We start from the raw sequence: 22,993 nt of genomic DNA on the forward strand, positions 1-22,993 counted from the left end.
TTAACCTTACAAACGCAGTCACCAAACTCTCCAGATTTAAGCCCAGTCGACAATCTGTGGGCTACCCGATCGGATTGTTTGTGCCGTGGATCTTCAGCCGGGAGCCTAGTGCAGCTGGTCATAGCACTGGAGCCGGAATGGATACACATTCCTGTCGCTACCGTCCAGAAACTCACTGACTCTGAAAATGCGGCTTCATTAATGTGACTGGACAGGGTTCTTACGAGATCCCATACAATTGGCCTACTATGCAGCAGGTGAATGCGGACGCTGTTTCCGCCCTACAGTACGGAACGGACAGAGACAATGACAGGCGGACGGAGCAGTGTCTCGATTGCTCCGGAGCGACTAGAAGCGAATGAGCACTCACAGACTATCATTTGCTGTTTCTTGTGAACTAGCGGCACAGGAAAAGAATATCTAGACGTCTGAATTTGTACGTCGGCCCCTAACCATGAAAAGAATGGAGGTAGCGCACTGAACACTGATATGCAGCTCTAGTTTTCCTTAGCCTTCCTCCGAAACATTGCACATACTTCAGTTGATACTTTTCGCTGGGTTAACATTTCAATTGAAGGCATTGCATGTGCACAAATTGGGAAAAAAGTTTCAGTCGGTCTTGTCTTTTCTCAAACTTTATATAGGCCACCAGTACACCGTACTAGCTTGGTACATTAGTAAGCAAAGATTTACGATATTAATTGAATTTTTTTAAAAAACGTACTTATCCCTTTCTTGCAACAAATAACTTTGTTTTTATGAATTTGATGTCAAATGAATAACCAGGTAACTAAAGAAACAAATATCAGCACTTTACAATCTACTAAATATTATGAGGCGCCTGGGAAGAATGGATATCCTGAAAATAGTCATAGCTGTTTTTCATTGCGCTTCTCTTTCTGATATACTGGACGTGGCATCCGCTGCAGACCATCCATACTTATTGTGAAAGTGTATGTATGTTCCAGAACTCCTCCTAAACCACTGGATCGATGTAACCAAACCTCGTGCACATATCATTTCCTGTCTGGAAAGAACGATTGTGGAGGACATCAGTACCTCTAATACCCAGCAGCACGCCCTCTTCCATTGATGCATTCCTGTATTCGTCGTGGCATACTATCCACACGTTCAGCAAGGCACTGTTAGTCTAGATTGTCCCACTCCTCAACGGCAATTCGGCGTAGATCCCTCAGGGTGGTTTGTGGGTCACGTCACCCATAAACAGTTCTTTTCAATCTATGCCAGGCATGTTCGATAGGGTTCATGTCTGGAGAACATGCTGGCCACTCTAGTCGAGCGATGTCGTTATCCTGAAGGAAGTCATTCACGAGATGTGCACAATGGGGGAGCGAATTGTCGCCCTTAAAGACGAATGCCTCGCCAGTGTGTTGCCGATATGGTTGCACTATCGGTCGGAGGATGGCATTCACGTATCTTACAGTCGTTACGGCCCCTTTCATGATCATCATCGTCGTAAGTCGGCCCCACATAATGCCATCCAAAAACAACAGGGAACTTCCACCTTGATGCACTCGCTGGACAGTTCGTCTTAGGCATTCAGCCTGACCGAGTTGCCTCCAAACACGTCTCCGATTATTGTCTGGTTGAAGGCATATGCGACACTCATTGGTAAAGAGAACGTGATGCCAATACTGAGCGGTCCAGTCGGTATGTTGTTGGAGCCCTCTGTACCGCGCTGCATGGTGTCGTGGTTGCAAAGATGGACCTCGCTATGGACGTCGGGAGTGAAGCTGCGCATGATGCAGCCTGTTGTAAACAGTTTGAGTCGTAACACGACGCCCTGTGGCTGCACGTAAAGCATTAATTGAACATGGTGGCGTTGCCGTCAGGGTTCCTCCGAGCCATAATCCGTAGGTAGCGGTAATCAACCGCAGTAGTAGCCTTGGGGCGGCCTGAGCGAGGCATGTCATCGACGGTTCCTGTCTCCCACTATCTCCTCCATGCCCGAACAACATTACTTTGGTTCACTCCGAGACGCCTGGACACTTCCCTTGTTGAAAGCCCTTCCTGGGACAAAGTAACAACGAGGATGCGATCGAAATGCGTTTCTGACCGTCTAGGCATGGTTGAATTACAGACAACACGAGCCGTGTACCTCCTTCCTGGTGGAATGACTTGAACTCATCGGCTGTCAGGCCCCCTCCATCTAATAGGCGTTGCTCATGCATGGTTGTTTACGTCTACAGGCGGGTTTATTGACATCTCTGAGCAGTCAAAGGACTGTGGTACAGTATCCACAGTCAACGTCTATCTTCAGGAGCAATTCGGTGAATTGGGGTGATGCAAAACTTTTTTTGATGTGTGTATGTACGACATACAGTATCAGGGATATGGCCTCATGAACACAGAGATGCGTGAAAAAATGCTGCATCTAACATGACGTTTTCATTTATTACTTCTTTACTACTAAATCTATTCGCAACACATTTCACAGACAGCGTCCACTTACGCCACTGGAGGTACCTGCAAAAGTGCGTCATTGTATGACACGTTGTTCAGAAGGTGTGATGTCACAAACATTGAGCTGCGTGGAAACGAACTGAAGGGCGAAATTCGCAAAGTACAGTGAAACATGTGTGCAAATATGTGTGAAATATGTTAAATATATGAGATGTGTGTGTATGCGGGAAAAGCTGTTGGAAAAGGTCCCTTCTAAACCCCTGGATCGATTTCAGTCAAACTTGGTGCACATATTACTTACTATCAGGAAAGAAATACTGTGGGGATGTGAACCTGGGTTGGGGGGGGGGGGGTGATAATGTGGAGAGAGAAGGGGGAGGAAGATATGAGCAGACAGAGAGGGGGAAGGAGCTAATGGACACAGGTATATGGTGGAGGACACACACACACACACACACACACACACACACACACACACACACACACACACACAGAGAGAGAGAGAGAGAGAGAGAGAGAGAGAGAGAGAGAGAGGGGGGAGGGGAAAATGGGCAGAGAAAGGGGAGGGAAGGCTACGCATAGAGAGAGGGGGGTGGAGGAGGTGGACTAAGAGAACTGGAATAAATATATACCTGGGAAACGCCGGCTAACCTTGTTATAGAATTCCACGTCTGAGCCTGGCACATACTTCTTGGCAAACTTCATGGTAGTTTTATATTCCTCATACTTAACTGGCAGAGGCACTGTAAAGTTTTTCCTCAGGAAAAGTCAACGTAGCTGAGGCTTTCTGAATGATGAAATCACGATGGATCAGTTGTGATAATGACGCGTTAAGTGAACTACTTAATTTATTCAGTGGAGTAGTCAAGAAACCAATACTTCGAAATTGAAAACTTCGAATTATCAGCACTCATAATGTTAGACCGAAACAGATTTTTTTTAGGTAGGATGAGAAGTCCTTACATTATTTACTATAGATGACATTGCAGAAATACCTGACTTAGGTTCAACGCTTTTTATATATCAGAATCTGACAATTGTTTGGTGCAACAAAAAGGCAAGGCACGGACATTTCTGGTTCTTGCCCCAACAGCCGACGTCGACAAGTCCATTCCGTATATTCTTCTGAACTAGCTGTTACCCGTGACTGGTCTGCATTCGCTTTTCAGTAGTTTTGTTACGATGAATGATGTTAAGTAAGTAAGCTATTGTACACTGACTCCAAAAAGTATACGTGTAACTGTACATTTTCTAAAAAAGTAAGTTTGTGGCACGTCAAAAGAAGAGAATACAAAGCCTTTCCTGAGGAAAGAACGTCAGTAAATCATTTTAAATGAAAAATAATAAAGTACATTCACAAGGATAACAGTGTTAACAAAATTAAAAATCGTACAAAACCTACTTCATAAAGTATTTGTCCATTCATTTTTTTTTTTTTTACATTTGGAGCCTGAAAACATGGTTTGAATTGCATAAGTTACTATTTAGTGAGGTTTTCTTTCGCAGTTATTGCCACTTGTAATAGTCTGGGCATAGAGAGAAGTTTGCTGTCACAGGGGATGGAATTTTATCCCACTCTTCGGGAAGAGCTTATTTTAAGGATTTCTTGTTAGAAATTTGTCTTTTTCTGATGTTCTCTTCCAGCACTTTCCAAAGGTGTTCAATGCGATTAGTATCTGGGCTCTGCGGAGGGGTACTGAGTCGTTTCGGTGTGTTGTACCATAGCCACATCCCCATATTTGTAGCCGTATGTTTCGGACATTTGTTCTCTTGGAAGTTATAATTGCCTTCGAGACCTAATTTTCCGGAGTTAGCATTTCGATTTTCCTTTAAGGTGTTAATATGTATTTTGTGATCCATCATACCCTCCATAAAATATGGTTTTTCCAACACCTGCAGCACTCAAACACCCCAACTCACCGCGTTTCACCGCAGGTACAAGGTTCTGTAGCAGCATCTCCATGCTTTTCCTGCACACCATTCGTCTGCCATCTGACCTGAATATGTTATAGTTTACTTCCACCAGGAAATATAAGTCTATTCTAGAAGTCTTCCTTCTTGAATCTAAGTTTTTGGTCAAAGTCAAGGCGTATCTTCCGATTCTATTCAATGACTCAAAATATCTTGCGAGATGGTACGCAATACACTCGTCATGCTGTCTGAGGTAGGAAAGATAGGGCCAAATGGAGACTGAAAATCATTCGTGTTGCGAACTTTCTCTTTATTTTAACAGAATACTCTAAGTCAGATTTATTAAACATCTATTGGAAAAGTACCTCCAGTGGTATTGACTACTAAGAAACAAAATAATTTACAATCATAAAACTGTACCGTATTGATTAACAGCAGACAGATTAAAGATAATGAGAAACGCTGTAGCAGGACACTAAAAGAGCTAGAAATTCTTTCTCGAAAGAAACTTCAAAATTTACAATCCAAAATAGAAGTATACTCCGCAAATAAGAACCATATAAGAAAATATACCGCCGGATAGCGGAGGTGCGCAAGGCACGCAAGATAAATAACCAGACAAAACTGGAGTTAAATATTGCAACCTGAATGGTACAAATAATCGGTGAAATTAAATCTCCTACTGTTTGTCCAACAGTGCATACAAGGAATGAGATTAATAACCATTCACCTGGCCGAGGCACACTTGCATAAACACATATAAGAAAATAAGTCTAGTAATTGCTTAATTGACAAATTAGCCGGTAGGCTAATAGGTGAGCAATGATTAAGACACAAATAAATACATGGACGTGCTATATAAATAACCCTTTCTTGACGTGCAGTAGTGGGCTCAGAGAGATCAAGTGGTGCAGGACCACCTGCACTCAGGCGGACGTTCCGCCGAGCGCGGACTTCGCTCTGCTTTCGGACGCTGTTCTTACTCTATCAACCAGGCAGATTTCACCAAAGACCCACCAAAATAAACACAAGTGGTTGCCTAATTAACGGAGAAATACAGAATTTAGCGCAGGAATTGGGCCAGGCCTCTTTTTATAGACTGGACGCCATCATATGACAGAATTACAGCAACAAGAAAAACTGGTAAATAATTTTTCGGTGAGTTAACGGAGTCAAATCAATGAAACGTGTAAGGCGGCCAAAATCTAAATAATGTTCCTAATGCAGTTAATGAGCAGGAAGTTCGACTGCCAACCGCAAACTATACCAAACTCGTGCCACGTGAGAAAGGGTAAACAAGTAACCACCACGCGGAGCGGAGCACTAAACCGCAAGCTAACGCGTTCGTTTGGTTAACGAACCTCTGACTAACAGCAGATACAACATAGCCTTTCGAATAACATTGATGATCGAACCCGGGACTCCGTGCTCGGGAAGCGAGAACGCTACCGCGAGACCACGAGCTGCGGACTCGAATAACATTACAGCCACGTATAAGATAGTAATAACAAAGGCAAGATATAATTCTTACTGAGCGAGACTTGACAATTAAGATTAACATCCCCCATCCTTACGAATAATAATAATTAAAAAAAATTGTACAATCGTACAGGAAACAAAGAGAATGGCAGCTGAAGGCTTCAAGAAATCTTGCCAAAAGGAAACAGTGTCAAACTTGAAAATAAAAACTCCCATAACACAATAGATGAAATCGTGCGCTCCATGAAATGAACCCACTTAATGCACTGAAGCGCCAGAGAGAATAGTATAGACATGCATATTCAAATACAGAGATATGTAAGCAGCAGAATACGGCGCTGTGGTCGGCAACGCCTGTATAAGACGAGAAGTGTCTGGCGTAGTTGTTAGATCGATTACTGCTACGTACAATGGTAGGTTATCAAGATTTAAGTGAGTTTGAATGTGGTGTTATAGTCGGCACAGGAGCGATGGGACACAGCATCTCCGAGATAGCAATGAAGTGGGGATTTTCCCGTGCGACCATTTTACGAGTGTACCGTGAATATCAGGAATCCGGTAAAACATCAAATCTCCGACATCGCTGCGGCCGAAGATAGATCCTGCAAGAACGGGACCAATGACGACTGAAGAGATCGTTCAACGTGACAGAAGTGCAGCCCTTCCGAAAAATGCTGCAGCTTTCAGTGTTGGGCCATCAACAAATGTCAGCGTGCGAACCATTCAACGATGAGGTATCGAATATATTGCTTCCCCTTACTTATACCTCCCGAGGAGATCACGAATGTAAAATTAGAGAGATTAGAGCGCGCACGGAGGCTTTCAGACAGTCGTTCTTCCCGCGAACCATACGCGACTGGAACAGGAAAGGGAGGTAATGACAGTGGCACGTAAAGTGCCCTCCGCCACACACCGTTGGGTGGCTTGCGGAGTATCAATGTAGATGTAGAAACATCATCGATATGGGCTTTCGGAGACGAAGGCCCACTCGTGTACCCTTGATGATTGCACGGCACAAAGCTTTACGCCTCGTCTGGGCCTACCAACACGGACACTGGACTGCCTATGACTGGAAACATGTTGCCTGGTCGGACGAGTCTCGTTTCAAATTGTATCGAGCGGAAGGATGTTTACGATTATGGAGACAACCTTATCAATCCATGGATCCTGCATGTCAGCAGGGAACTGTTCAAGCTGTTGGAGGCTCTGTGAAATGTGGGGCGTGTGCAGTTGGAGTGATATGGGACTCCTGATACGTCTAGGTACGACTCTCGCAGGTGATGCGTACGCAAGGTTCCTGTCTGATCACCTGCATTCATTTATGTCCATTGTACATTCCGATAGAGTTGGACAATTCGAGCAGCACAATGCGACACCCCACACACCCAGAATTGCTACAGTGTGGCTCCAGGAACACTCTTCTGAGTTTAAACACTCCCTCTTGCCACTAGATTACCAAGAGATAAATGTTATTGAGCATATCTGGGATGTCTTGCAACCTGCTGTTCAGAAGAGATCTTCACTCCCTCGTATTCGTACGGATTTGTGGACAGCCCTACAGGATTTGTGGCGTCAATTCGCTCCAGCATTGCTTCAGACAGTTGTCGAGTCCATACCACGTCGTATTGCGGCACTTCCGCGTGGCCCCAGGGGCCCTACACGATATCAGGCAGGTGCACCGGTTTCTTTGGCTCTTCAGTGTATTTAAATGCGTACCGCCACAAATACGACGCCTTACACCAGCCTAATAGGAAATTGAGACCGAACTTGGGAAATAACACTCAGATTGGAGCATTAAATAAAGAAACAAATTCAGTAGTTTTGTAGGAGCACGCACACCACTTTCCTGCCTAGAGACAGAAGCGGAATCAATAACCAGACGTCTGACATGGTACCAGGGGGCTACGGAGAAACCTCAAGGAGGGGGCGCTAAAGATATCTTGCGCTACCTTCACTTGTACTGCAATAAAAAATAACCAAGTCACATTCAAAGTCTAAATAAGTTTTATTTAAACTGATTGTACACATATGCAAGACAATGCCATCTTATGATATAAAAAAAGTTACAATTGTGGTTCTCTTCCTTAAATGATGAATTCTATGCCCCTGTTCTTCCTGGCAAATTGGTTAATAGGAAATTAATGTCAGGGTGAGTGTTCAACAGAACTAAGCCATTAAATCGATCCTCCTTCATGTCTTTTTGCGTCGCAATGTTGAAAAACTTCTTTCGACTGTAGCAATAGATGTAGGTAGACAAGCAAATATTTTGTACAGCGTGTGGAAAGTAGTATAGTCAGATCTAGGACAAACAGACAACGCTTGCATAACAGAATCGCGATCATTAAGGGTGTTTATGCTCTTCTGGTTGTACTGAAGAATCTCTCCCATTAGTCTCTTTTTAATCACAAAACAGTAGAATATTCGCTATTTTTCTCGAACAAATGCCAGACAGAATAACGTATCGAGATCACTAGAATGGCCGTGACTTTTCTCGTAGATATGTGTTAGCTATCTATGTGCCAGACAGAAACGTATGAAATACGATGACGCGGTCGCGCGTTCTACATAGGAAAGTACAACTACTCGACAACTCGATTCAACTGAGTCGACTGACGAAAGAAACGAACGAATAGCGTGCGGGCTGACTGGCGCGAGCGGCGCGGGTGGCAATGCCATGCACAATATACTTTAACCACAGCAGCACACGTACAGTTCACGAACTTAGACGTTCCAGAAATGCTTCCACCCTTGGTCCAAAAGCCAATGATCATGTCCTCCGTTTCTGCATTACAACAACGACAGTACTGTTTTCTGAATACCCCAGACACACATTTTATACTCTCCACTGCTGGTGCTCTCACCTGCCATCTGTGAGGGGTTATTGCACATTGATGTCAAACATAGATGGTGGTCATAACAATGGGACTGGACCATGCGCAATTACATGAAACCTATTTATGCTGTAACTAGTGGCCAACGGATTCTTTGTGATTGGCGAATAACGGATGAGCTGTGATAATCTTTTCAGGGATAAATTCAGTCGACTACTCCATACCATCACCATGGTGGTGGTAAGTTCTGATGGGACCAAACTGGAGAGCTCATAGGTCTCTAGGCTTACACACTACTTAACCTAACTTACACTACGGACAACACACACACCCATGCCCGAGCAAGGACTCGAGCCTCCAATGGGGGGAGCCATGCGAACTACGGCAAGGCAGCTACCCCGCATGACCACCATCAGCATGCTCGTTTGATAGAATGGCATCGATACCAAGATCTGAAGCATCTGTCACCGTAATAATACGTTTGCTTAGAGTAAATGTAGCCAAACAGGCCGCTGTTTGAAGACATTTATTTCATTTCAGAGACTTCTGTAGCACGCTTCCGACCAGACAAATTTGACCTCTTTCTTTCACAGTTGGTTGAGTGGGTGTGACACATAGGCAGCCTACAGGATGAAATGGGCTTAATATAAGAGATGACCAAAAAGTTTCCATTTGAGGACGTTGCTGCAGCATAAATGCAACATCAAGTGACTCCGATGTAGGTATATAAGTACCAACATGTAGGCAAGGGATTAGTGTGGCAATCACGTCCTTACATCATGTGTGCAGTAAATGTGGAAACGTGAACTATGGCGAGGTTATTACCAAATGCACCCAAAAAGAGCTAATATGCTGTAATTCTTTTCTATTTGCCGAAGGACAACACAAGCAGACATCCACTGGAGAATGAAGAATGTGTATGGGGCAGTATGTATGTCAAAAACTACCAAGTTCTGTGGAGGCCGTGATTTGGCACTAGACGCCGGTCGACCTGCGTGGCCAGCCTCCCCCATTATGAACCAGCTCAAGTAGAAGACACTTGAACTCCTGCCCTCTAGTCCTGATCTCTCGCGGTGTGGGATCCTTACCAGATAGGACTGACGGAGTACACCGAAAAAGTTCAAAGAAAGGCAGCACGTTTTGTATTATAGCGAAATATGGGTGAGAGTGTCACAGAAATGATACTGGATTTGGGCTGGACATCATTAAAAGCAAGAACTGTGTTAAAGGAAAGACACTGCCCTCGTGGCACGCCATGAGATTGTACAAAGAAGTATATGTGGTGTAAGTTATGTATTTTCTACTCATATTCGACTAAAACAGTACATAGAAATACACTTGTCCACACGAGGTGTAATATAAGAGAAATGACAAGCCATTATCAATAGTTCAAAAAAATGGTTCAAATGGCTCCGAGCACTACGGGACCTAACTTCTGAGGTCATCAGTCCCCTAGAACTTAGAACTACTTAAACCTAACTAACCTAAGGCTATCACACACAACCATGCCAGAGGCAGGATTCGAACCTGCGACCGTAGCGGTCGCGCGTTTCCAGACTGTAGCGCCTAGCACCGCTCGGCCACTCCGGCCGCCCATTAACAATAGTTTTAAGCCTAGTTGCTGCAATGAATAAAATTTTTTTAATATGCTGTTAAGTATGACGTAACTTATGCCATATAATCTTTTACTTAGAGGATAAAAGAACCAAATGATTTTACTACCACTTGTATAGTTAAGTTTCTAGTTTCATAGAATGTTGGTAGCACAATGTCATAGTGCTCGATGCCGTGTGAGCAATTAATTGTTCAATGAGTGTTTCAACCTAATTTCTAGTTCCTGATCTCTCTCCCTTGAGCGCTGGTTTTTTCTTTGTTTTGGTTTGTTTGTCATTCCGATTCGTGCTCGCGTGACTGTTTATCGCGTGTGACAACAAAAGAATGGTGTCTGAAGTATCAGAATTAATACCAGTGTTGTTCCATGCATAAAAATAAAGAAAAAAATGGGAATTACTTTTAAGTATCAGGCCGTTAGGTTCCATAAGAAAATTACGGCTGTAACTGCATTCAGTATAATACAAAAAACTATCGTAAATACTGAAAACAAAGTAGTACAATCCGTGGAACTACGAAATATATATATATATATATATATATATATATATATATATATATATATATATATATATATATATATATGTGTGTGTGTGTGAGATTGTGTGTGGATAGAACAATTGTGAACACTCTATACACGGACCTTTTTATGTGCGTAAATAGTGAAAAGTGTGTAAAATTTGAGGTAGCATGGCTATGACTCGTGAACACGTTACTATATATACAATTTTGAGGCAGAAGATTAAATGTGTAGAACACTTGATGACGTCGCTCGCTTCGTTGGTTTTCTTCTCCTTGGCTCTTTGTTTCCCGCGATCTGATCCCAGTTGGGGAGGGGCAGAGAACTCAAAACCGTAAATGAGGCAAGAACATTAGAATAACTATTCTTTAAGTACTGAAACATAAAAATCGAATTCTGTTCTCATTAAAAAGCATACTTATCAATCCTGATTTTTTTTTTTAGAAATTACTGTATTTGTAAATTTTCCTTAACAATTCCTTCATCAAATACTCGTAATTTATTTTTTGTTTCTTGTCTTACATTCTGTGTTTCTTTACTAAAAAGTAACATGAAAATAATATGCTGAGAGATAACTTCCGCCCTCCAACTGCTGTTAAATGCTTGTAGTATATACCGTTGACACGAAAACTACGAAATTTGAAGGGAGTGATAAAACATATAATTATTTTTTTGCTCTAAATCTTTATTCTTATAACTTGATATTGGAGTTATAAAAGGACCTTTGACTGTGATATACGTTCAAAGATTGGATAGAACATACTGAAAGTCTAGAATTTGTAAAAGTGGTGACTGCAAAGCCACTGAGAACAAATAAAATAAGAAAAAACGATGTTCTTTTATCTACTACTTGTACTATCGCCTTTCTGTCGCTGGAACTCGAGTTAAGTGGATGTAAATGTATATCATTATTTGTATGATGAAGGTTAAAGGTTATTTGAATCTATCTGTTGTGTTGGCTCCGTTATTTATTCAAGCCATTACTTTGTCTTTTAATCATTTACGCTGTGTTCTTCAGATGCTAGAGGCAATAATAGGCAAGGTTGGCGCCGGACTGTTGGGATACGAACAATCGGACATAATTAGTGTCCTTTCGTTAGTTAATTTTCTGTTAAGTGCCTGACCACCCCCCTCCCCCTCCCCTTATGTCTATTCCGATCATTTCTCGACTGCTCACAGTATTTTGTAATTAAAGATGCATGGGTCCGATCGGATTACGTTTCTGAACCATGACGTCTGCCAGCCAACTAACTGAACTAATACTACGTAGATCTGCAGATAAAAGTGAAGACCGTCGGAGGTTCGAGTCCTCTCTCGGGCATGGGTGTGTGTGTGTTGTCCTTAGCGTAACTTAAAGTTAGATTAAGTAGTGCGTAAGCCTAGGGACCGATGACCTCAGCAGTTTGGTCCCATAGCCCTTACCGCAAATTCAATTCAAAATACAAAAATGAAGAGGGTGCTGTTCAATAATGTAAATTGTTGTGTTAAAGCATAGAAATTTTTTCTGACGCACTTTTCAGTAAAATCATCCAGTCTCTAGAACATTCCCTCCATATTGCGGCAGTTGGATAGTTCTGATTTGCCCTATTTGCAAGTTGTTAAATTCTCGCCGCTCTTTTGAGTAATGCCTCATCTGGCTCTCGTCTAAAGACTGAAGGAGAAAACATTTCAGTAAGCTGGTATTCTTGCGCAAGTGTGCTCACATTAAATGACAACGTATTTTCGTTAAATATTATTTAAACAATTATTTATACCTTCTTGACAGTAACGCCTTTTGGTTATGTTTTTAATTGGGGTGTCGGCTAACATATGCGACTGACCACTTTTAAATTAGCAGAGATTTTTAATAGCACTTGCAATCAACATCTGAATAAAGTTACTGGCAAAATAGTAAACTGTTCATTAAATAAAGACACAAGTATGGCAAACTATGAGGTATTCAGCTGTATTCTTATGCTGTATAACTGTGGAGAATACGATGTTCTGACATACACTCCTGGAAATTGAAATAAGAACACCGTGAATTCATTGTCCCAGGAAGGGGAAACTTTATTGACACATTCCTGGGGTCAGATACATCACATGATCACACTGACAGAACCACAGGCACATAGACACAGGCAACAGAGCATGCACAATGTCGGCACTGGTACAGTGTATATCCACCTTTCGCAGCAATGCAGGCTGCTATTCTCCCATGGAGACGATCGTAGAGATGCTGGATGTAGTCCTGTGGAACGGCTTGCCATGCCATTTCCACCTGGCGCCTCAGTTGGACCAGCGTTCGTGCTGGACGTGCAGACCGCGTGAGACGACGCTTCATCCAGTCCCAAACATGCTCAATGGGGGACAGATCCGGAGATCTTGCTGGCCAGGGTAGTTGACTTACAGCTTCTAGAGCACGTTGGGTGGCACGGGATACATGCGGACGTGCATTGTCCTGTTGGAACAGCAAGTTCCCTTGCAGGTCTAGGAATGGTAGAACGATGGGTTCGATGACGGTTTGGATGTACCGTGCACTATTCAGTGTCCCCTCGACGATCACCAATGGTGTACGGCCAGTGTAGGAGATCGCTCCCCACACCATGATGCCGGGTGTTGGCCCTGTGTGTCTCGGTCGTATGCAGTCCTGATTGTGGCGCTCACCTACACGGCGCCAAACACGCATACGACCATCATTGGCACCAAGGCAGAAGCGACTCTCATCGCTGAAGACGACACGTCTCCATTCGTCCCTCCATTCACGCCTGTCGTGACACCACTGGAGGCGGGCTGCACGATGTTGGGGCGTGAGCGGAAGACGGCCTAACGGTGTGCGGGACCGTAGCCCAGCTTCATGGAGACGGTTGCGAATGGTCCTCGCCGATACCCCAGGAGCAACAGTGTCCCTAATTTGCTGGGAAGTGGCGGTGCGGTCCCCTACGGCACTGCGTAGGATCCTACGGTCTTGGCGTGCATCCGTGCGTCGCTGCGGTCCGGTCCCAGGTCGACGGGCAGGCGCACCTTCCGCCGACCACTGGCGACAACATCGATGTACTGTGGAGACCTCACGCCCCACGTGTTGAGCAATTCGGCGGTACGTCCACCCGGCCTCCCGCATGCCCACTATACGCCCTCGCTCAAAGTCCGTCAACTGCACATACGGTTCACGTCCACGCTGTCGCGGCATGCTACCAGTGTTAAAGACTGCGATGGAGCTCCGTATGCCACGGCAAACTGGCTGACACTGACGGCGGCGGTGCACAAATGCTGCGCAGCTAGCGCCATTCGACGGCCAACACCGCGGTTCCTGGTGTGTCCGCTGTGCCGTGCGTGTGATCATTGCTTGTACAGCCCTCTCGCAGTGTCCGGAGCAAGTATGGTGGGTCTGACACACCGGTGTCAATGTGTTCTTTTTTCCATTTCCAGGAGTGTATATTTGCTTAATAAAAAGTTTTAAGATTTGTCCCAAGATAGTATATAAAATAGATAGAGTTGAGTGGCTTGCAGGGATGATAGCTATCATGCAATGCTGTCGTCTGAGATGTCGCTTGTTGAACTCCCATGAAGAGTTTAAAAGTTGTGATTTAGAGGATCATAATGAAAATAGTCACTGTAAATTATAACCTTTTGTTGTTTTGAAAACACTGAAATTATTGTCGCGTCATCGGATGCAGTTCATTTTTCTGAGATCACTAATGTATTTAGATTTGCATTAATATTTAAATTATGATAGATGCTCAAGGAGCTGTAAGAAGCCATCTTTCAGCTTGTCTGTCACTCCACCATTTTTGGTGCCTCTCCTGCACACAGGGCATGTGAGTATAAGCCGTCCAAATCCCCAGCTTTCGGATTTACACATTTCCGGAACGCTCTCCTTGTCCTTGCACCTAGCTCGCCTGGGGCTGCCGCGCGACGTCCTCGTCCCGCCGACTCGCACCCAGCCCAGCAAGCAAATTCCGTTCTCCTCAGTACCAGCCCTAGGTGGACGAATAACTCGTCCACACATTCGTAATGTTACAGTTTTAAATACCCATTCTTGCCACTAGAAATTATACTGTTGAGTGGCTTAAACTGCGCACAGTCAAAAATGCGAATCTAATTTATTTTTAGACTGCAAATAACGCAAACAGCATCCACGTTCTACAACTGAATGGTGATGAGCACTAATACTACTACATCCTAAGCCAGACAACTTTTTTTTACGAAATAGGAATGGTATATATCTGTGTTAGAAACCCATAACATTACAGATTTACATGTTCCTCATGACGATGCTGTGCGATATATAGAGCTACAGCTCGAAATGCTTTCTTTCCCTTCTTGTGTGCCATAATCATCCACTCTGAATATTAGGTTCGATGACGCTTTTTTTCTATTTTTCAAAACTGTGAACATGCTTCGACTTGCTAAGAAAAGCTTTGTTGGCAAAGTTTAATTTGTTTTCATATGGAAAGCACCGAATCGGCCAACGGCCTTGCCGCAGTGGTGACACCGGTTCCCATCAGATCACTGAAGTTAAGCGCTGTTGGTCTTGGCTAGCATTTGGATGGGTCACTGTCCGGGTCTTCCGTGTGCTGTTGGCAAACGGGGTGCACTCAGCCCTTGTGAGGCCAATTGAGGAGGTACTTGACCGAGGAGTAGCGGCTACGGTAACGAAAACTGTCAACGACCAGGAGAGCGATGTGCGAAGCATATGCCTTTCCGTTGCCACATCCGGTGACGCCCAAGGGCAGAGGAATACACACCTGCCGACCAGTACCATTGGGCTATCATAGGCTGAAAACAGTAATAGTTCCACTTTCTGCCACCAGTTGAAAATATGACACTGTAAGCAGTCAGAATGTGAAATGTGATTCTTGAGTTTCTCCCGGCGTATTTGATAATCAAAATATCCACGGGTATGCTGCCGGTCTATAGTGTCCAACGGGCACAATATTTCGGCGATCATACATGTCGCCATCATCAGGTGAACTGACGGACTGAGCTCCTGTGAACGTGCCGGCACGGAGATCCGTACGCTATGGCTGCTCAGAGGGAACTGGGTTCGGTCGCGGCGGCGCCCGATTTAAATACCCTCCGCCCGCGGCGCGCTCCCTCCGCCGTCCGCGCCCCGCGCCACGGTCGCGCGGTGGAACAGATTGCGACGGCGTCTGAGATGACGTCGGTGTGATGGCTCTGTCCGCCGTGGGCGTCACAACTATACGTTTGCTCGATTTACTCTTGATTAACCCGATCGCTGGTTCCCAGGCCTTGCTAAGATTATAGCCACAGTCACGGTTTATGAGGTCGTCATTGGTGCGAATTTCGATGGCCTCTCTAACAACGCTGTCCCAGTATCTCGACGTCTGTACCAGAATCCTCGTGCGGTCATACTCCATGGCGTGATTTTCCGACAAACAATGTTCAGCAACCGCCGACTTGCTCGGATACATCAGTCGAGTGTGCCTCTGGTGTTCACGGCATCGATCCTCGACGGTACGCATCGTCTGACCAATATACGACTTGCCACATTGACACGGAATCTGGTACACGCCGGCCTTCCTCAAACCGAGGTCATCTTTGGCGCTCCCCACCAGTGCACGAGTTTTATTTGGAGGACAAAACACAGTTCCGACCCGGTGTTTCTTCAGAATGCGGGCGATTTTCCCCGAGAGTGCGCCTGTGTATGGAATAAATGCAGTGCCTACCTCCTCCCTCATGACTTCATCCATCTCAACAGGTTGTGCTGCAGTGGTTGGGCGGAGAGCACGTTGAATCTGCCACTCTGAGCACCCATTTTTTCGAAATACAGTTCTCAGATGTTCCAATTCTTGGGGTAGACTCTCCGCGTCAGAGACAGTGCGCGCCTTATGTACTAGAGTTTTAAGTACCCCATTCCTCTGTGAAGGGTGGTGGCAGCTGTCTGCGTGCAAATACAGATCAGTTTGCGTAGTCTTCCGATACACCCCATGACCTAGGGTGCCGTCAGCCCTTCTCTTGACCAAGACGTCAAGGAAAGGTAATTTACCCTCCGATTCAGTCTCCATAGTGAATATGATGTTGGGGTGTATGGAGTTTAGATGTGTAAGGAAGTCAGGGAGTTTATCCATACCATGTGGCCAGATGACGAATTGTGCCCGTGGACACTATAGACCGGCAGCATACCCGTGGATATTTAGAATGTGAAATGTTTCCTGTTTTGAGGTCAGTATGCTGTTTATTGTTTGGAGACACGTTTATTTCTTTTGTGAAGTGACTGTTGTTGTAAACGGTGAAGATGGTTGAAGTTTTCCGTACGAAATCCAATGGCTATTGAGAAGAAAAATCGTGCACTTCTTATGATGTTGTTTTTTCAGAACGGTGAGAATATCGCCTTCAGAAACAGCTACAAATAGAGTGGTGGTAAGTTCCCATGGGACCAAACTGGTGAGGTCATCGGCCCCTAGTCCACCCCATTAGCTGAATGGTCAGTGCGTTTGATTGCCACGCACGGAGGCCTGGGTTCGATTCCCAGCTGGGGAGGGAGATTTTCTCCCCTCAGGGACTGGGTGTTGTGCTGTCCTCATCACCATTTCAGTCCTATTGTCGACGCGCAGGTCGCCCAATGTGGCGTCGCACACAGTAAGACCTGCACTTGGCGGACGAACTTCCCGAATGGGATCTCCCATTTCCATTGGCCCCTAGGCTTACACGCTGCTTAATCTAACTTAAAATAACTTACGCTAAGGACAATACATACATCCATGCCCGAGGGAGGACTCGAACCTCCGACAAGGGGAGCCGCTCGAACCGTGGCAAGGCGCCAAAGACCGTGCGGCTACCCCTCGCGGCTCAGCTGCGAAGAAGCCCCATGTCAATTAATGGGCTAAAGAGTATGATCAAGAAATTTGAAGAAACGGGTGAATTATGTGATGCTGTGGGGAAACGGAGGCAGCCCATTCTCATGGCAGTTGTCCATCAAGTTCCTGTAGCCATAGCTGATCGTGTAGCAAGTGCTTCATATTCTACAGCCTCTAGTCATGGTAATTGTCTCACACTTAGTTAACAGTTCAAAAGATTCTGAGGCGCATTTTGCTCTTGTACCCCTACAAGATTCAGAGTGTGCACCAAATGAAGCCCCGAGACAGATTACAACACCGTGACTTTTCCCGTCGTTTTTTGGCACACATGGCAATGGCTTACATGTGGCTGCAGAATATTCTTTGGGCAAAAGAGGCACATTTTATTCTGCACAGTGTCGTGAATGCTCAGACTGTCGCGTATGGAACTCTACTCGGTCACATGTTGTGCAGCAACATCCACTGCTCTCAGAGTATGTATCTGTATGGTGTTGTTTCACAGGCGCCTTCATTCTCGGTCTGCTTTTGTTCAGGGAGATGACATATCGCGGTGCTGTTAGGTTTACAGTGACATCTGAATGTTATAAGGACCTCACTGCGAACCATGTAATTCCAGCTATGTAGAAACTGTGTCCACGCCACTATTTTCATGAAAGAGGGTTCTACATCACATGTCACTTGCCAGGTGGAAGATTTGTATCGAGAGATCTTTGGTAACGACCACGTCATCTCTAGGCAATTTCAAGATGTATGGCCTACCAGATCTCCCGACCTAAATCCATGTGACTTCTGGCTGTGGGTATATCTGAGAAGTCGTATCTATTAGGGATGTATCCCGACTCTTCCTGATCTGAATTATAGCATACGACAAAATATTACTCTGATTACACAGGATATGTTGTGAGTAACTGTGAACTGTGCCATGCTACGAATGCAGGACATTACTGTCGGGAAATCATACTGAACACAAGTAACTTGCTGACATATCCTAACAAATGCAGTAGAACCACCGTTTCTGTGCGTTTTATTGTTCCTTCCCATATCTTGCAGTCACAACACATTCTGAGAGCTTGCAACGCCATATTTTCACCTCGTAACAGGAGGTGTAACTACAATATTTTTCAGCATACAACTTGAGAGCATCGATTAATGACCATACCTACGATGTTTCAGTTTCCTGCGATGTATACAACCTGCACTGCAGCACTCTTAACACCGTCAGTTTAATTATAACCACCTGATATTTAGACACTTTTGCTTGCTTATTTACAGGATGCAGTTCTGCCAAAACTGACCACTTGAAACAGGCATTGACATTTCACTGGAGATTTATAACTATTTATTTGCTGTCACTTTTGACAATTTTGAGTACAGTCTTGCATAAAACCCCTTATATTCATTAACAAATCTATGGAGTTGAACTATTCTTTCAATTTCCAATCGAAATCTCTCTCGAAAAGTGACTAGTACCTTTAACAGCTTACCAGTAACCTTAGTTGATTTCCTCTGATCATTAATTTTCGATGTCATTAAACTCGCATTATTTGTATGCTGCCCAGAATCAGAAACATTTTAAAAAACTGCTTGCAGAGTGTTATAATAGATAGGAAAAGAGAAGAATGGTTTAGAAAAGATAGAGGAATTCGATAAGAAATGTAAATGAGCTTAACATAAAGTGAAATAATGGAAAAATTATTAAAGAAGTGGATGTTTTCACATATATAGTAAGCGTGCAAACCAAGAAAAGAAACATCAAGCAAGAAATTTTGGACGGGATATAAAATTGCTCAAAATTGCGTTATTGTGTATCAAACATATTTAGAAAGTGCAAAAGCAAAAATCTAACAATTTTGAATTATAGATCAGAGATGGAAAAAAATCTGAGTTGTGAAAGAAAAGAGAAGTTTGGAAGAGGCTTTGTGACCGATCCGCATAAGAAGAAATGTTTCAGGAAGAAGCAGCAGAAGAAGGAGAATCAGTGGCTGGGGTGGAAGTTTTTAATACTACTACACGTGTGACTTGCTTTTCTTTCGTTTTTTTACATAAATAGAGAGTTGTCCAAAGTCTCCAAATTTCGTCACGATCGGGTGTATTTTTGCAGGAGACAACAGCCCGGTGCTTTTTCTCGAGCAGTTTACATAATATACAGCACTGAATGAGAAAAAAAATGCCTGAATTACAGTAAGTAACCAGTAGCTGAAAGATGTTAGGATTGTTAATAGTGATATATGTGTCAAATTTACATTTTTTATGCATTTGTCCAAAGAAAAACGTTGAGTAATGACTACGTACATGACGATTCAGTATCAGTAACATGCAAAAACCAGAGCAGCCGCCTCACTTTTATAACGCAACCTTTCTCCTGAGCCAACTCATGCATTGTGAGAAGTGTGAGCCCACGTAACGAAATTTCTGATACATTTCAAAACAGTTTATAGAAACGTCGAACATTATTTCACTAAGCACCAATTATATCATTATCCTACAACCCTAACGTGAACACCATGATCGCTGATTATGATAAACAATGCAGTATTATTAAAATACCCAACACATCAGTCAGATCATTCAACGAGGTAACAATTTATGCAGAATCCAGGCCAATTGGATGCTTTTCAAAACAACTCTAATTTACTAAGAATTCTTATTGAGATACAGTTGCTGACATGAGACCCCACAGGATCGGTGCGCGTCGAGAACTGACCAATTTTCGTCCAAAGCGCTGGGCGGGTTCCTTCGTTTGTTCGGAAAGGGAGACCAATATTGTCTGCCCGCTTTCGGCCGGTCAATGTCGCGCTGCGACCACAGAATAAAGTTAAACGCCCTGCAATCTTTCTCAAACGATTTTACAGAAACAATTCGGTACAATTTTTTTTGCATTACTTATTGCTTTACTTGTCAGCTTCATGTTGATGTGCCATCATTTCGTTAATGGTCATGGCTATTGTGACATTAGTGCGTAAATAAGACACTGCACGAGTTTCGAAAAAGTCTGCATTGAAAAATTGGGGCCGCTATAATTTTGCATTTGGTGCACATTACATAGTATGTTGTCGCGTATAAAATGTAACTACATATTGGATTTTTCTTTAGCGGAGGTCTATCTTTTACCAGCCTCTAGAAATATGACGTGCACACTCATTTGCGATCGAACTCGCGAGCGATAAATCCAAAGTGAAATATCCACAACATTCCTTCCGTTTCATAAATGGTTTGATATGTCAAAGTGAGATTTTGGCAAATGATAGGAAACAATGAGGAGAATATTTTTCCATAAGGTTATCATGCAAAACTTCGTCATCAATCGTAACTACAGACTTTTTCGATGAAGGAACGTAATTTTTAAGGGCCATCGATAGCTGGTGAAACGAGAAATGCAATGGTTTTTGGAAAACCATAAGCGAAGGCAATACACGTGTATTTTTGTACCAAGTATGTGCTTATTCATAAGCTACTGAGCTTACTTTTCCTCAGTTCTTCACTTAATAAACTTAATAAACCACAGTTTCAGAGCTCTCTCGCATCTGCGTCAGCAAAACATGTTCTATCTGCATTGAGTATGGACATAGTAAAGTACAGCTACTGTTATAACTCTTGTTTCTGTTAAGAAAGAAATGTTTGTAAAAAAAAAATCTATTGCGGAACTGCCTACACACAGGGTGTACCGCCTAACTTTCCTACTTCGTATATTTCCGAACTGAAACACAATGTGAAAAATGCAATTGGGCAAGGGTGCGCCTGTGTCAGGGTTTCACACAATAGGCAGAAATGCACAAAGTAAACAAACGACACTCTCAACACAAAGCTACGTTTTTTTTTTTTCCACGTGTATGATTTTCTACCGAAGTGTTAAGTAGAGGTATAGTTAGTGATGGCCGGCCGGAGTGGCCGAGCGGTTCTAGGTGCTACAGTCTGGAACCGCGCGATCGCTGCGGTCGCAGTTTCGAATCGTGCCTCGGGCATGGGTGTTTGTGATGTCCTTACGTTAGTTAGGTTTAACCAGCCAGTTAGTGACGGCAGACTTGGTTTCACTGCTTCAAACCTTATACCTTCTGAATATTTAGACTTAAATAATGTTAACGGTGCCACTGTTGCTGCTGTAATGCTGTATCGCCATAATGCCGGTAGTCTGCGCTGACCTTTGTGCATTACACCAGAAACTGTGGCGTCCTTGCTAGCCTTTAAACTGTACGTATTTCAGAAAATATGAGGTTTAGAACAGTGAAAACAAGTCTGCCGTCACTAAGTGTATCTCTAGTTTTCATTTCCGTAGAAATGTTGTCATGGCAACAGTTGTGAATCCTCACTGTGTCAGAAGTGTTGGACTCACGTTAAGCACACTATTCAGTGGTTGTTGCTTCGAGCATAGTGTAAGTAGGCTATTTAGGTTTTCTTATTGGTAACGCCACATAGCGCTCTGTATGAAAATCACTGGCTGTGCTGTGTGCAGTCTGTGGCTAGTTTTCATTGTTGTCTGCCATTGTAGTGTTGGGCAGCTGGATGTGAACAGCGCGTAGCGTTGCGCAGTTGGAGGTGAGCCGCCCGCAGTGGTGGATGTGGGGAGAGAGATGGCGGAGTTTTGAAATTTGTAACATTGGATATCATGAACTAATTATGACTTTTGAACACTATTGAGGTAAATACATAGTTTGTCCTGTATCAAAATCTTTCATTTGCTAACTATGCCTATCAGTAGTTAGTGCCTTCCGTAGTTTGAATCTTTTATTTAGCTGGCAGTAGTGGCGCTCGCTGTATTGCAGTAGTTCGAGTAACGAAGATTTTTGTGAGGTAAGTGATTTGTGAAAGGTATAGGTTAATGTTAGTCAGAGCCATTCTTTTGTAGGGATTATTGAAAGTCAGATTGCGTTGCGCTAAAAATATTGTGTGTCAGTTGAAGCACAATCATGTTTAATTGTTCTAAGGGGACGTTTCGTATGTCGACCCTTAGCCAAAGATACCTCACTGGAATCTTCTGATTTTTTTCTTGTAGTTAGTGTAATTAGTGTAGCTTTTGTTTATTGCTAGCGCGTAATTATAGAGAGAATTTCCTTTGTAGTTGTAGTTTTTCATTGTTGTACAGTAAAACAGTTGTGGCATGCATGTAGATTTGCACCAAGTATTTTGCAGCTGCGCTTGCAATTAAGTAGACATTATTTCCATTGCTATGTTATTTTATTTTGCTCTTCAAATTGTGCTTTTCTGTGTTATCGTGTGAAATATTGTGACAATTATGGCGTGTGAAAAACGTAATACTAGGCTCCAAAGTAAACTGAGAAATGACAGTGAAGACGAAAGCAGTGTGTTAGCGCCACCGTGTAATGAATTAACTAATGTTCAACATAGTAATTTGGTAATTGTGCATAGGGAAATGGAGCGGGTGGCAAACAATGGCGTAGGCAGTGAAACAATTAGTGAAC

General features: G+C 43.6%; 1 pseudogene; it reads left to right on the forward strand.

Annotated features, from left to right (window-relative positions):
- The first annotated feature begins 15,222 nt into the window (after nt 1-15,222).
- LOC124778039 lies at nt 15,223-15,341 on the forward strand (annotated as a pseudogene).
- Nucleotides 15,342-22,993: the final 7,652 nt, after the last annotated feature.

This window comes from Schistocerca piceifrons, chromosome 2, assembly GCF_021461385.2.
Source record: "Schistocerca piceifrons isolate TAMUIC-IGC-003096 chromosome 2, iqSchPice1.1, whole genome shotgun sequence".
NCBI classification, from domain to species: domain Eukaryota; kingdom Metazoa; phylum Arthropoda; class Insecta; order Orthoptera; family Acrididae; genus Schistocerca; species Schistocerca piceifrons.